Below are 13,047 nucleotides of genomic sequence, written 5' to 3' on the forward strand. Positions count from 1 at the left end.
TTCTATAGAAGGAGTGTCGCTGCTCTCTCTTTACACCACTCTGCTCGGCACATCTCGGAACATCACTACAGGAAGCTGCTGGTAAGGCCAGAAAATAATACATGTTGCGGTCAAACATTTGCAGAAAAGTCTTCAAACTGCTCTGTGTCGTTGGTTTGATTCCTGCTGCTGGACACGGGCAGTCAGAACATGTACCAGCGAGTAAAAAAGTTCAAATAACCTGGCTGATATCCATAGTTAGCATGCCATGCTAATGCAAATACTAATGCTCTGCAAACCGTTGTACTCAAAGCTGTGCACAATACCAGAAACACAGCCTCAGCTATAGATTTCAATAAGCCGGCCAGATGGCCAAACAAAATGGAGCTTTATCCTTTTAGCTGTGTGTGAAACATACTTCTGGGCCCTTTTCTTCCTCTTTTCTAACCTTTTGGGGCACTTTTTGACCATCCTGTCACATTTCCCACTAAAGCTGCAGTTTTCTAAACTTCTTTCTGTAGTTTTGCTGAAATCTTTTGTGATTTAAAAAGTTTGATCAATGTAAATTTTAGAATTGTTCTTTCCAGACTTATCTGAGCATCATTTGGCTTTTTGATAAAACTGTGGAGCGAAAACATGTGATTTAATGTGTTTAATGTACACACTATGCCATATTTCATGATTAGATCTTAAAATGGGACTTAATTATGCTCAATATAAATACTTTAATTACATTAAGAGTCAGGGCCGTCACTAGGTTTGAGAGACAGGGGTGGCTCAGCCTCCACAGGAAAGATATTGCGCGCGCGGAAATTTTTTCAGTGCACCTGCTAAGGCTTTGTCTATCAATTCGTTATTTTAAGAGCATCATACCTTGGGGAAACACTTCCCACCATTTCTATTCTATTTAAAAATAGCTTTCTTTATTTAATTGCTCGCTAATACTACTTCACCAGCTAAACTACACCACCTAAAATGTGCTAAATTACAAAGAATAAACAATGGTAGGTGCCATGCATTGCTGCGTAAGGGCAGGTGGTTCTCATTTTACAGAAGACTGTTCTCTAACCACCAGACTCACCAACATCTTCATAAACCAGGCCATCAGCATGGTGAACTCCCCCCGCCCCTCTTTCACCTTTCCCATCTCCCCCAACATCATCGCAAAGAAAGATATCCTTGATACTTTTTCACATTAGTCTGAAAAAGTTTTAATGCAAATAACAAAGGAAGCATTATTAAGTACAATGTATTAATCAAAACACAAATCAACAGTATATGAAACTTACAACTTATAACTATAGTCAACCCAAGGAAGCACTGCCGCAGCATGCGGTGCTACACTAGCAGACTGGGAGCTTCTTTCCACAAGCCATCAGACTCACAAACACTGAAAAAACATATTACATATCCTTACATATTACATATCCTTACATATTGTATCTACAATACTGAACATAATCTATGACCACTGATTGTACTTTCTGATGCTGTGTGTGTGTGTGTATTTATTGTCTAGTATGTAAATTACTCCCCCCATCAACCTGGCGGGTCAGGAGACTGGTCATACGCAATTTCAAACTTGAACTACAACAACTTCAACAACTTAAGCTTAACTTCCTGTTTACTTTGTTAGGAGGAATAATCAACGAGTGTCTTCTCTGTCTCTTAGTGGCAAAACGGTCAATTATTTTGCCGTCATTGACCTGACTGACTATGCCATTTTCAATGGCCATGACTGCAAGGTTATGAAGCCTTTTTTGCCCCATTGTTTTACGTAGCCAAGTGTGCAGTCGGCGCAGAGCACTAAAGGACCTCTCACATGAGCAGCTACTTACAGGCACAGTCAGAGCAACTTGGAGGACTTCTTTCAGTGAGGGGAACATGTCTGCGCTGAAGAGATTGTTAGCTAGCATATCTTGGGGTGTATACCCAGCATCTGCTTTGCGAGCAAGAAAGTTTCTGGACACAAGGACCTCCTCTGTTTTCAAGACAATGTTATAGTGCCCAACAAGCTCTTTCAAATTCACTTCATTCAAGAAGTTGTCAGATTTAGGGCTTCATGCCTGTATTCCTTTAAGGAGCCCTGCATCTACACTGGCAAACCTTTGTTCAAGTTCACCAACCATCCTATCCAAACAGGGGAAAAGCAAATCTCTTTTAAAGACCACAGAGTTCACTAATTCAGTGCGCAATCCAACAGTTGTGTCACACACAAAATCTTCCATCCTTCTCTGTTTCTGCCTTTTCTTGGCATGTGGTTCTGGAATGTCATGTGTGAGGCACAGAGCCTTGGTTCTCTCGAACATTTCTGTTGCAAATGCATCAGTGCGTTTACCTTTAAGAGTGTCGCACACAGCATCTTTTCCAATCAGTGCTTCAGCCAGGTCTAATGTCTCCTTCTGAAGGAGTTTGTGGCGGCCTTCAGTGATGGACAGAAGTGTCTGAAACATCAGCAAAGCATAGATAGTCGAGAACCTTGCTAGCTTTGCTTTGATACCGGTGGCCATGGGAGACCCGGTGGCTGACAGGCACTCAAATATGGCAGATAAGGTCTCAAGCACAGCATTGATCGACTGAAGCCGACATGCCCAACGAGTGTTGGAAAGTTGGACTAGTTCCACTGCCAAACCAAGCTTCAGCTGAGCATGTTTGAATGTGTGGTGATGTACAAGGGAGGTGGTGAAAAAAGAGTAAAGAGACTCCAACAAATCAAACAGCTCCACAGCCTCTGAAACAGCCCTGCAGGTGTGGCACAACACTAGATTGAGCTGATGTGCATAGCAGTGTATATAGATAGCCTCAGGATGAAGCCCTCTAAATCGTGCCTGCACGGCTCCCGTGGGTCCACTCATGACGGCGGCACCGTCATACGTCTGCGCCACACACTTCACATCAGCAATGCCATTGGTTTGGAGCTGCTCTTGTAGCTTGTCTGCAATAGACTGTGCATCAAATGACATCAGCTCTGCAAGTGCCAGAAAATGCTCCTTTACCTGCTTCTGACACATATCTAACACAAACAGCCAGCTGCTCTGACCGACCATCTCTTGCCTCATCCGCCATGATGGCATACATTTTAGAGCGTGTGATCTCAGACACAATGACACTTGTCACTTCCTGAGCACAACACTCAATCATCTCATTCTGAGAGACTGGTGAGATGTATGTGGAATTTGATGGAGGAATATGGTTTTGCAAGAATGGATCAAACTTCCTAAGAAGACCCATGCAAGCCAGAAAGTTGCCTCTGTGCTCTCAACACTTTCATCATCCCCACGAAAGGGTAGTCCCTGGGCCCCTAACATTGAGGTGACAGCAACAATTCTCTTCAGATACTCCCTTCTAGCCGCTATCTCATTTGCCTCTGCAGACATCATCATTTGCACCACATCTCCCTGCTGGGTAGTTGCCTGGTACCCCCTCCATGCAACAACACTGTCCTTATGGGACTGTGCCAAGTCATGTTTACTGAAGACGGCCAAAGCTTTTTTCCAATGTCTGCAACCACTGCTAACCAAAGCGTCATGTTTAATGTTTTTTCCAAACACTCTACATGGGAAGCAGAATACAGCATTCCGGCTAACTGAATACTCTAACCAATGGTACTTAGCAAACCAGCTGTGGTTAAATGCCCTTTTCTGTGCACCAAAGCTGTCCTGTGGATAGCTATTCAGCTTCACCTGTCTGGGACCTGTGTCTTTATCACCTAAATCAGAAAGGGGAGCAGCAGCTTCTTGATCATTTTCTTCCTCGTTGCCTGCTTGTTCACCTTCTGCCTCTCTCTCAGATTCCTCTCTGTCTCCCTGCAGATCTATTTGCTCGACCTCCTCTGAATCTGGACTCCCTTCCTGACTCTCGTCCACAGTCTTTCTTTCTGCCCCACCCTTCATGGAGTTCAAAAACAAAAACATGGTTAAACCCTGAAATTAATTTTATATCTGATCATATCAATATAATGTATGCCGTCGTATTTTTCCGAAACTACAGCATAGGGAAGGGAAGTAAGTATATGGCTGTTAAATTAAATGATGTTCTAATAATTAAGTTCATATTTTGTTGGCATAGGTCAATTTCCACATCTGTGTAAAGTTGGCCAGAATAAGGTCAAGACACTCTAAGAGGAAAAACGCCTAAGTTGAGTTTGGGATACATTGCACCAAGGGCGAAACCATAGTGTAAATATTTAAAGTGAATTTTGTACAATTTTCATATAGGTCTATTGATAAAGATGTGCTTGTCTAGAACATAGTTTTAAGCAATGCAGTATAATGACCAAAACGTGAGCAAGTATGCAGACATTCAACTTTATTTGCACATATGCACTAGGCCATGGCTGCCACTCTCATGACTAACATTATCCATTAACCTCACCTGTGAATTTCCAGCCTCTGTCTCTGCTTGTCTTCCTCCCTCTCCAACTGTGGGTTCTCCTCCACTACCACCCCCATCCTCTCCCTCAGCCTCTGCTCCTCTATCTCTTCCTGCCTCTTTTCCTCTACCTCCTCTGTCCTCACCTCCAGCCTCTCTGCTGTCCGTCACCTTAGTAAAATATGTTGATGCATGGCATACAAACAGATTAGGGATAGAATTTCATGCTAAGTTAAGTTAGGTTACCCTAGGCAACTTATTCTTTGGTGTGACAAATAACAGTAGTAGCATTAATTGATTGTATTTAAATGCAAGAATATTTCTAAAGGGAAAACAACAACAAAACTCTGGCTAGCAGAAAGGCCAAATGGCTAGTGACGCGGGAAAACCACTAGCCACAGTGACCAGTGGGCAAAAAAGTTAACGTCAAGTCTGGCTTCAGATACTGAGATGCTGAACACGATTTAATAAACTACTATGGCTCTTAAAACAAAAAAAACAAACAAAAAAGTAAATGGTAACTTAGTGGCCACAACGTTCTGAAACTTTAACTTGAGGAATGAGTTGCACAATGCTGTGGCCAATTTACATCGTTGTTTGTTGCTCTTTACTGACCTCCATCGAGACCTCATCCTCTCCTCCTTCTCTCCTATCCTCCTCCTCTGCTGTGCCCTCTTGATCCTTACTTGGTTTTACTTTCTTAAAAAAATCTTCGTATATCCATCTTGCCAACGAAGAGACAGACAGTTTATACTTCCATGCCAAAACTAATGCTAGTACAACATCGTGTTGTCCCGCTAAGTTTGTTCACCATGGTAACGTACGTGCCTAATTTATTGTTGAAATGGACAAGCTACAAATTCCTCACTTCACGTAGCTCAATATACCCCAGGTAAAGTTAAGCAAATGAAATCCGCTGACATCAAATTGTAAACTCACCGTGTGTATCTTCAAAGGACGCGCTGCTGCGGTGCTTGCTAGAAGAACTATCCAACAACATGGTCCAACTGATGCACGCGTACCACGTGACGTGAGACGCTGGACGCAGAGCCAATGAGGAATATGAGGCCTAACGATATTAATAATTGCATTAAACGATAAATTAGTAAACAGGAACTTGTGTTCAGATTAACTTGCCTGCTTGGTGCCTCGTATTCAGTGCTTTACTGCCTTAGTTTTAAAAAAAATAAAATAAAAAAATAATATATATAAATAAATTTAAAAATTGCAAAATAATTATAGGATGGCTAAAACCTATTTTAGGGTGGCTTCAGCCACCCTAAAATAGGTCTGTCAACATCCCTGTTAAGAGTTTAAGTTGTGTGAAGAGGAGTCATAGCATTATTTTAAAGACTTGACTGACCAGATGATAAAAAGGTTGTACACATCTTTACTCATAAAGTCCACCTGCCCACATCTGGAGCTAAAATGATCTTTATTAGGAGGATCTGTGCAACTTTTAGGAGCTGATACTCTAATCTGACCACAACAAAAGATCACTTTTACTCTTCTACTGGACACATAAGTTTACCAGTTAAGATCATTTCAGAATCTAAATAAAGGAGATTGTAGGTTATTTGGGTTGAAAAACATTTCAGCGTTTTACGGGTCTGAGAGTTTCCTTCATCTCAAACTTTAGCTTTCACTAAAGCAGCTTTCTGGAATGAATTGCTGGACGAGCACTTCTGATGCCAGAAAAACACTCCTTTATATTTAAAGGACGGCCTCAGAAAGGTCCACTTCATGTTGTTCTTCAGAGCGTCTCAGATCAGTCAGACAGCTCCTGCTGACGTGCTGTCCGCCACACAGAACCAGATGATTCCCCCACTGAACCATCACATCTTCTCAGTTTCAGGCCTCAGTCCAGACTGAAGCTCCCTGAGAACTGAACTGTTCAAAGATGGGCTTCAGAGTGTAAATGTGACGAATCTGAGATTACTCTGTGTTACTTTCCTGGATCCCTGACAGCTTCTGGAAATGAGAACACATTTAGAAACGGAGACAATCTGAACCTCAGTCTTTGGGATGATATTGGGACCCTTTCCTCAAACAGGATCATTGTCTTAATGTAGTAAAATGATTTATATTGATGGTGTTCCACTGACTCAGATGAGATTTATGGGATATTGCACACAGTGGGTGTTGGTCTACAGAGTTATTAATAAATTTTTTTCTGAATTTGATCAAAAAGCTACAAATATTTTGAACTGTGACCTTAGTGGGTCTTTAAAGAAGCATTTTAAAGTTCACAGGGATTTAAATAAAAAGCACAGTAATGAGTTTAATGGAATGTGACTGGATGGTTAAAAACTGTGCAGAAAGGTTATCCAGAGAAGAAGAAAAGTGGGTGTGGTTTAACACGCTGCACGCCACAGCTGGATCTTATTGTGTGTACTGACAGTTTCAGACAGAGTCCATCAGTCGGAGGACCAGGACCAGAATGGAGCAGCAGAACCAGGATCCAAACCCCTCCACCAGGAACAGAGCCGGCTCCTCCTCCGGTTCCACCGGGCCACAGGTCAGTGTGGAGGACGCTAAAGACACGAGGACGAGTGTTGGGGCTCCGTGTATCCTCTGCTCATTCTGCTTTTCCATCTGATGTGGAAAAAGTGTCAAAGTTTGAGTTTTTCCTGGTTAAAAACCGCAAAGTGTTTCCTGGTTTCATCTCCTCTCTCTGAGCTCAACATGTGCTGCAGGCTGAATGATCTGCTGGAAGAAAATCAGTGGGCAGAATGTTGTGGTGGGACGTTTTCTGTCTCTCAGTCTGCAGATTTGAGAGGTTCAGGAGCTAATCTTCAGTATTTGTGTTTAAAGTCTCTGGGTTACATGAATTGAACCTGGTGGTGGTAATACTTCTGGGTCTTTAATGGTTGGATGACAGGTTTGTAGAGCTCTCTACTTCAGTTTAAAGAGTTGTTGTAGAGAGAAACGAAGGTTGAGTGAAAACAGACCATGTTTCCCTGATGGTTGTTGAGCTGAATGGCTGCAGACCTCTGGGTTGGACGCTGGAACAAAGGGTTAGTGTTAGAATGTCAGGTATTACCACCACTGTTACTTTTATTCATTTAAACCAGTGGTCATCAACATGTTTAAGTGAACAACTTGGACAAGACTGCTTCCTTCTATCGTTTAGAAATATTGTAGCAAGAAAAGTTCCCTTTTCAGAATTTAATCAAGACAAAAAATAATTAGTCAAAGAGCAAGTTTACTGTTTAAAAACTTAAATGTGTGCAGAACACATCAGAGCACAGTGCTGATAGCTGAGGGCACTTATAAACTCACCCTCAGTGTTCATGTTTGATATGAGATATTGAGACCTGTGTGGCTCTGTCTGCCGAGGTCCAGTTAGAATATGTTGGTTAGCGTCGGTTAGCTTGGAGAAATCGTTTGTGTGAACTTCAAAAGAATCTAAATCTTCTTCCTCTCTGTCATTGCAGAAACGTATAGTCCAAGAGGGATCCAGATGGCACTGCTGTAAGCACTGTGGAAAAGTTTTGAAAAGTTCATCACATCTGAGGTATCATCAGAAGCTTCATACTGGAGAGAAACCTTACAGCTGTGGTCAGTGTGGGGCAGCTTTCACTCAATTATCTACTCTAAAGACACACCAACGTATTCATACAGGAGAAAAACCTTACGGCTGTGGTCAGTGTGGGGCAGCTTTCACTCAATTATCTACTCTAAAGAAACACCAACTTATTCACACAGGAGAGAAACCTTACAGCTGTGGTCAGTGTGGGACAGCTTTTACTACACTAGCTGGTCTAAGGCAACACCAACATATTCACACAGGAGAGAAACCATACAGCTGTGGTCAGTGTGGGGCAGCTTTCACTGCACTATCTAGTCTAAAGAGACACCAAAGTATTCACACAGGAGAGAAACCATGCAGCTGTGGTCAGTGTGGGGCAGCTTTCACTAGATTATCTCATCTAAAGACGCACCAACGTATTCACACAGGAGAGAAACCATACAGCTGTGGTCAGTGTGGGGCAGCTTTCACTACATTAGGTGGTCTAAGGCAACACCAATATATTCACACAGGAGATAAACCATACAGCTGTGGTCAGTGTGGGGCAGCTTTCACTGCATTATCTAGTCTAAAGAGACACCAAAGTATTCACACTGGAGAGAAACCATACAGCTGTGGTCAGTGTGGAAATGCTTTCACTCAATCATCTAGTCTAAAGAGACACCAACATATTCACACAGGAGAGAAATCTTACAGCTGTGATCAGTGTGTAGCAGTTTTCAGTGCATTATCTAGTTTAAAGAGACACCAACGTACTCACACTGCGGATAAATGATTGGTTTTAATCAACAACATATTTTACGTTCGATAAGGAACATTCACCTGGGACCAGCAACAGGAACTACCGTTGTTCAGATTAAAAATCTTGTTTGTGGACCTTTGTTCTGAATGTTCTGTGGGTAGCACATGATTGAAAGTGCTTTATAATTTTTTAGGATTGTTTTAACTGTGGACAGATCTTCCACAATTCAAGACAAACGTGGCATCAGATGTGAGTTGATGGACGGAACAAAATGCAATCTGTTTGAAAGTAGAAACGTGTTTTATTCTGTTATACTGAACATATATGCTTTGTTAAGTTCAGATTCACAAGTAGCACCAGCCGTGGGTATTTATGTAACCATACAACATCTGTAGAAGCAATATATCACTTCAGTTTGATGTAAAGTCTAGCTTTACACTCGTCTGTATTTCATTGTTCTGCTTTTATTAAAGGTCAGATGTCAACATTTCTCATGGTTTTCATGTTCTTGCTACAGAGATATTTTTGAAGAAAATTTTTGTTTGCTTACGAGGGAAAGTTGACCTTTATCATCTTTCCCAAAGTCCCAGAAATCTTTAACGCAGTCTAAAAAAGGTTTGGAGTTGTTCCCTGTACTTTCCAGACAGCTGTATGATGCTCATGACTGAAGCTGAAAGTTAAGGCTGTTCCAACACTAAAAGGGCACGAGGCTCAACTTCAAGCTGTGAAACTGTTTCAAATGTCTGTTGTGTTGGTGTCAAGAAAAATCTCAAAATGAGTCTCAGAGTCGCTGGAGACAATTAACACAAAACATTTATTCTTGCAGCAAGGAGTCTGCAGAACATATCAGGAATCTGACGCAGAGTTGTCTGAGTTCAACAAATGATACTGTCGCTATTTATGTTTCCTACTACGAGATCACTGGCCACACAAGGTTATGAGACATTCAGTAAAACAAGGCTTAGACAGAAGCTGAAATAAGATAGATAGGAGGCCTTTTCCAGCACAGTGACCTTTGACCCTGCAACATCGTCTCACACATGGTACTTGCTTATTCTCATAGTATAACTTCATGATATTTTTATAACATTTCCCTCCTGTTTATACTAGAGGAAAAGAGGATGTAAATTAGTAAAGTAGATTCATATATACACATGCAATTGTTTTTGTTTTTGTTGGGGTCTTTTCAAACTTTGCATAGCCTTATATCTTCTACATCATTGTTTAACACTTCAGGGAGATTTCTGTGAAACATATCATTTAGAATTTACTCAGGTTCATGCAAGGCACTGCTTTGCACTTTAAACGTCATCTGCATCCTCGTCTCCATCATCCTCATGTAGCTCGTCATCATCGTCACTCTCTACCTGTTGATACGTTGTGCGGGTAGGCGTATCTAGATCGGGTATAGAACATAAGGTGTCGCTTTATGCTGACGATCTCCTCCTTTATGTGTCAGACATCTCCACATCCATACCAGCAGCACTTCAGTGCCTTACAACATTTAGTTCGATATCAGGCTATAAAATAAATTTTAGTAAGAGTGAGTTTTTCCCAATAAATGCCGCAGCTCGAGCATATCCTATCCACTCTTTCCCATTTAAAATAGCAAATCACAGATTTACTTATCTGGGGGTACAGGTCACAGAAAAATTTCAGGATTTGTTTAAATTTAATTTTGCAAGTTTGCTATCCAGTGTACAGAAAGACTTTGAAAAGTGGTCTATTTTACCCCTATCACTGCCAGCTAGGATTCATTCTGCTAAAATGAACACGCTGCCAAAATTCTCATATCTTTTTCAGACCATCCCCATATTCATCCCACAAACATTTTTTCGTAAGATTGATAAACTGATTACAGAGTTTATCTGGAATAGGAAGGCACCCAGAATTCGCAAATTGCTACTCCAAAGGCCTAAGAGACTTGGAGGCATGGCATTGCCTAACTTTCAGTACTATTATTGGGCTGCCAATATTAGAACCCTACACTACTGGCTGCATCTAGATGTTCTTAGTCCACAGCCTACTTGGCTACAGATGGAAGCCTTGTCTTGTAAACCCACTTCTTTGAAGGCATTATTGTACTCCCCTCTCAGATTTTCTCGGTCTTCATACACTAAAAATGTATGTGTTAAAACATCAATGAGAATTTGGAACCAGTTCAGAAAACATTTCAATCTGGGTGATATTTCTATCCTCTCTCCTCTCACTTCAAATGTTGCTTTTCCACCCTCACTGACTGACGAAGCGTGGTCAATATGGTCTAGGTTGGGTATCAAGTCCTTAAAGGATCTGTATATAGATGGGGTATTTGCATCATTTCAACAGCTATCTGGAAAATATTCCTTACCCACATCACATTTCTTTAGATATCTACAGATACGCAGCTTTGTTAAATCCTTATATCCCAATTTCCCTAATGTGCCCTCTGCTAACCCCCTTGACTCCCTCTTAATGCCTCTTCCTAATGCTAAAGGAATGATATCCTCTATTTATAATAGAATGTATGCCTTAAGACCAGTAAATCTCAATTCAATTAAGACTCAATGGGAGGAGGACCTGGGAATTGATATTTTAGATGATGTATGGGACTCAATCTTACAACGTGTGCATTCATCGTCAATTTGCGCTAAACATGGCGTCATTCAGTGTAAGATTGTTGACCGTGTTCACTGGACTAGGGTCAAATTAAGCCGTTTTTTCCCTGACATTGACCCTACATGTGAGAGGTGTCACTCAGCACCTGCGACACTGGGACATACACTCTGGTTTTGCCCAAAACTATTTGAATACTGGTCCAAGGTCTTTGATATCCTGTCCTATGTTTTAGAGCAAACAATTTCTCCTTCTCCCTTAACTGCGTTGTTTGGTGTTCTCCCCTCTACTATGTCCACATCTTCGTATAAGGCTGACTTTGTTGCATTTATCACTCTCGTAGCAAGGCGTCTAATTCTGCTCAGGTGGAAGTCTCCTAATGCCCCTTCATTCAGTTCCCTGATTAAAGATATTCTTTATTTTATGAAAATAGAAAAAATAAAACACAGCATGAAAGGCTCTACCCGCAAGTTCACAAAAACATGGGGATATTTGTCTGATTACATTGACAAGTTGAATCTCCCCTCTGTGACAGACTAGAACTGTGTGCATATGTTACAGGAAATGGATTACTGTGGTAACAGATTTATTTATTTATTTATTTATTTTTCTAAGGTTGCAGACTTTGTGTATTGTGTAGGTATGTTTTTATTTTGTAATTTAAGTTTTGGTATTATTGTTGTTGTTATTATTACTTTTATAATTGATTTGTTCTTGTTATGTTTCTGTTTAGTTTGTGTTAAATGGTGTACTGTGTATGGTTGGGGGGTGGGGGGTCTGGTTTGTTCTTTGTTGTTTTTTTTAACCAATGTGTGGTATCATTCCTAATGTCAGCCACTCAAATTGCCTTACTTGTTGGGCTCTGGACATACACCACATGAAAAGATCCTAAACCTTTGTATTTACCTTTGAAAAACCAATAAAGAAATCTTTGAAAAAAAAAAAGATACATTGTGCAGGTAAGGGTGGTCTCAATCTTTGGAACAGTCCTCTCAAGCATGGGATACAACAACAACCACAGGTGACTAGTATGGCTGCTACAACAGACAGAGATAGCAGTACTGAAGCAAGGAGTCTGCTCCACCGGCCAAACCACTTCTCCATCATGCCAGTGAAGGGGTCGTTGATCCCAGAGTTCTCTGCTAGCTCTGCAGAGAGTGATGTCAGTCCCTCTAAGGCCTTGGTGATGCTGCCATCAGGTGAGGTATTGTTAGGAATAAAGGTGCAACGTTTCAAACATTTCACACACTTTCTATGCCAGTAACATTTCCAAAGACATTCTATTTTGCCATGCCATAAGGGAAGTTGGACCTAATTTTTCAGCAATGCCTTGTAGATGTAATTTATCCAATCAACATTCTTATTTATTTTTGCCCACCAGAAAATAAAAGATTCAAAACCTGAAGCAACTTGATTTCTAGCTTTAAAGTCATCCAGGACTCTTCAGAACCTCGATGCTATCCATGTTCAGGTTGTCAAGTGAACCTCCAGGCACAGTTGAACGCTTCAGAGGTCGCAGCTTCTCCGGACAGAGTTTGTCACCCAAGGCCTTAAAGTCCCCCACAGGGACCAGATGGAGTTGGGTCATTGTGCAGCTGCCCTGTCAGTTAGACGGATGGGCAACCCTCAGTTTTGTTTCCTCACACAGCCACCACAACAACTACAGTTTGGGCCTGGTTAGTGCTTGGATGGGAGACCGACTTGGAATATCAGGTGCTGTAAAGTTTCTCGCTTCTCCAGGCGAATGCAGCTGTTTATATGGAGAGGAGCAGCTGGGAGAGAACACACTCCTGGGGGAGGCCAGTGCTGATGTTCTGTGGTCATATTT

Source organism: Odontesthes bonariensis, chromosome 11, assembly GCF_027942865.1.
Source record: "Odontesthes bonariensis isolate fOdoBon6 chromosome 11, fOdoBon6.hap1, whole genome shotgun sequence".
Classification (NCBI taxonomy): Eukaryota; Metazoa; Chordata; class Actinopteri; order Atheriniformes; family Atherinopsidae; genus Odontesthes; species Odontesthes bonariensis.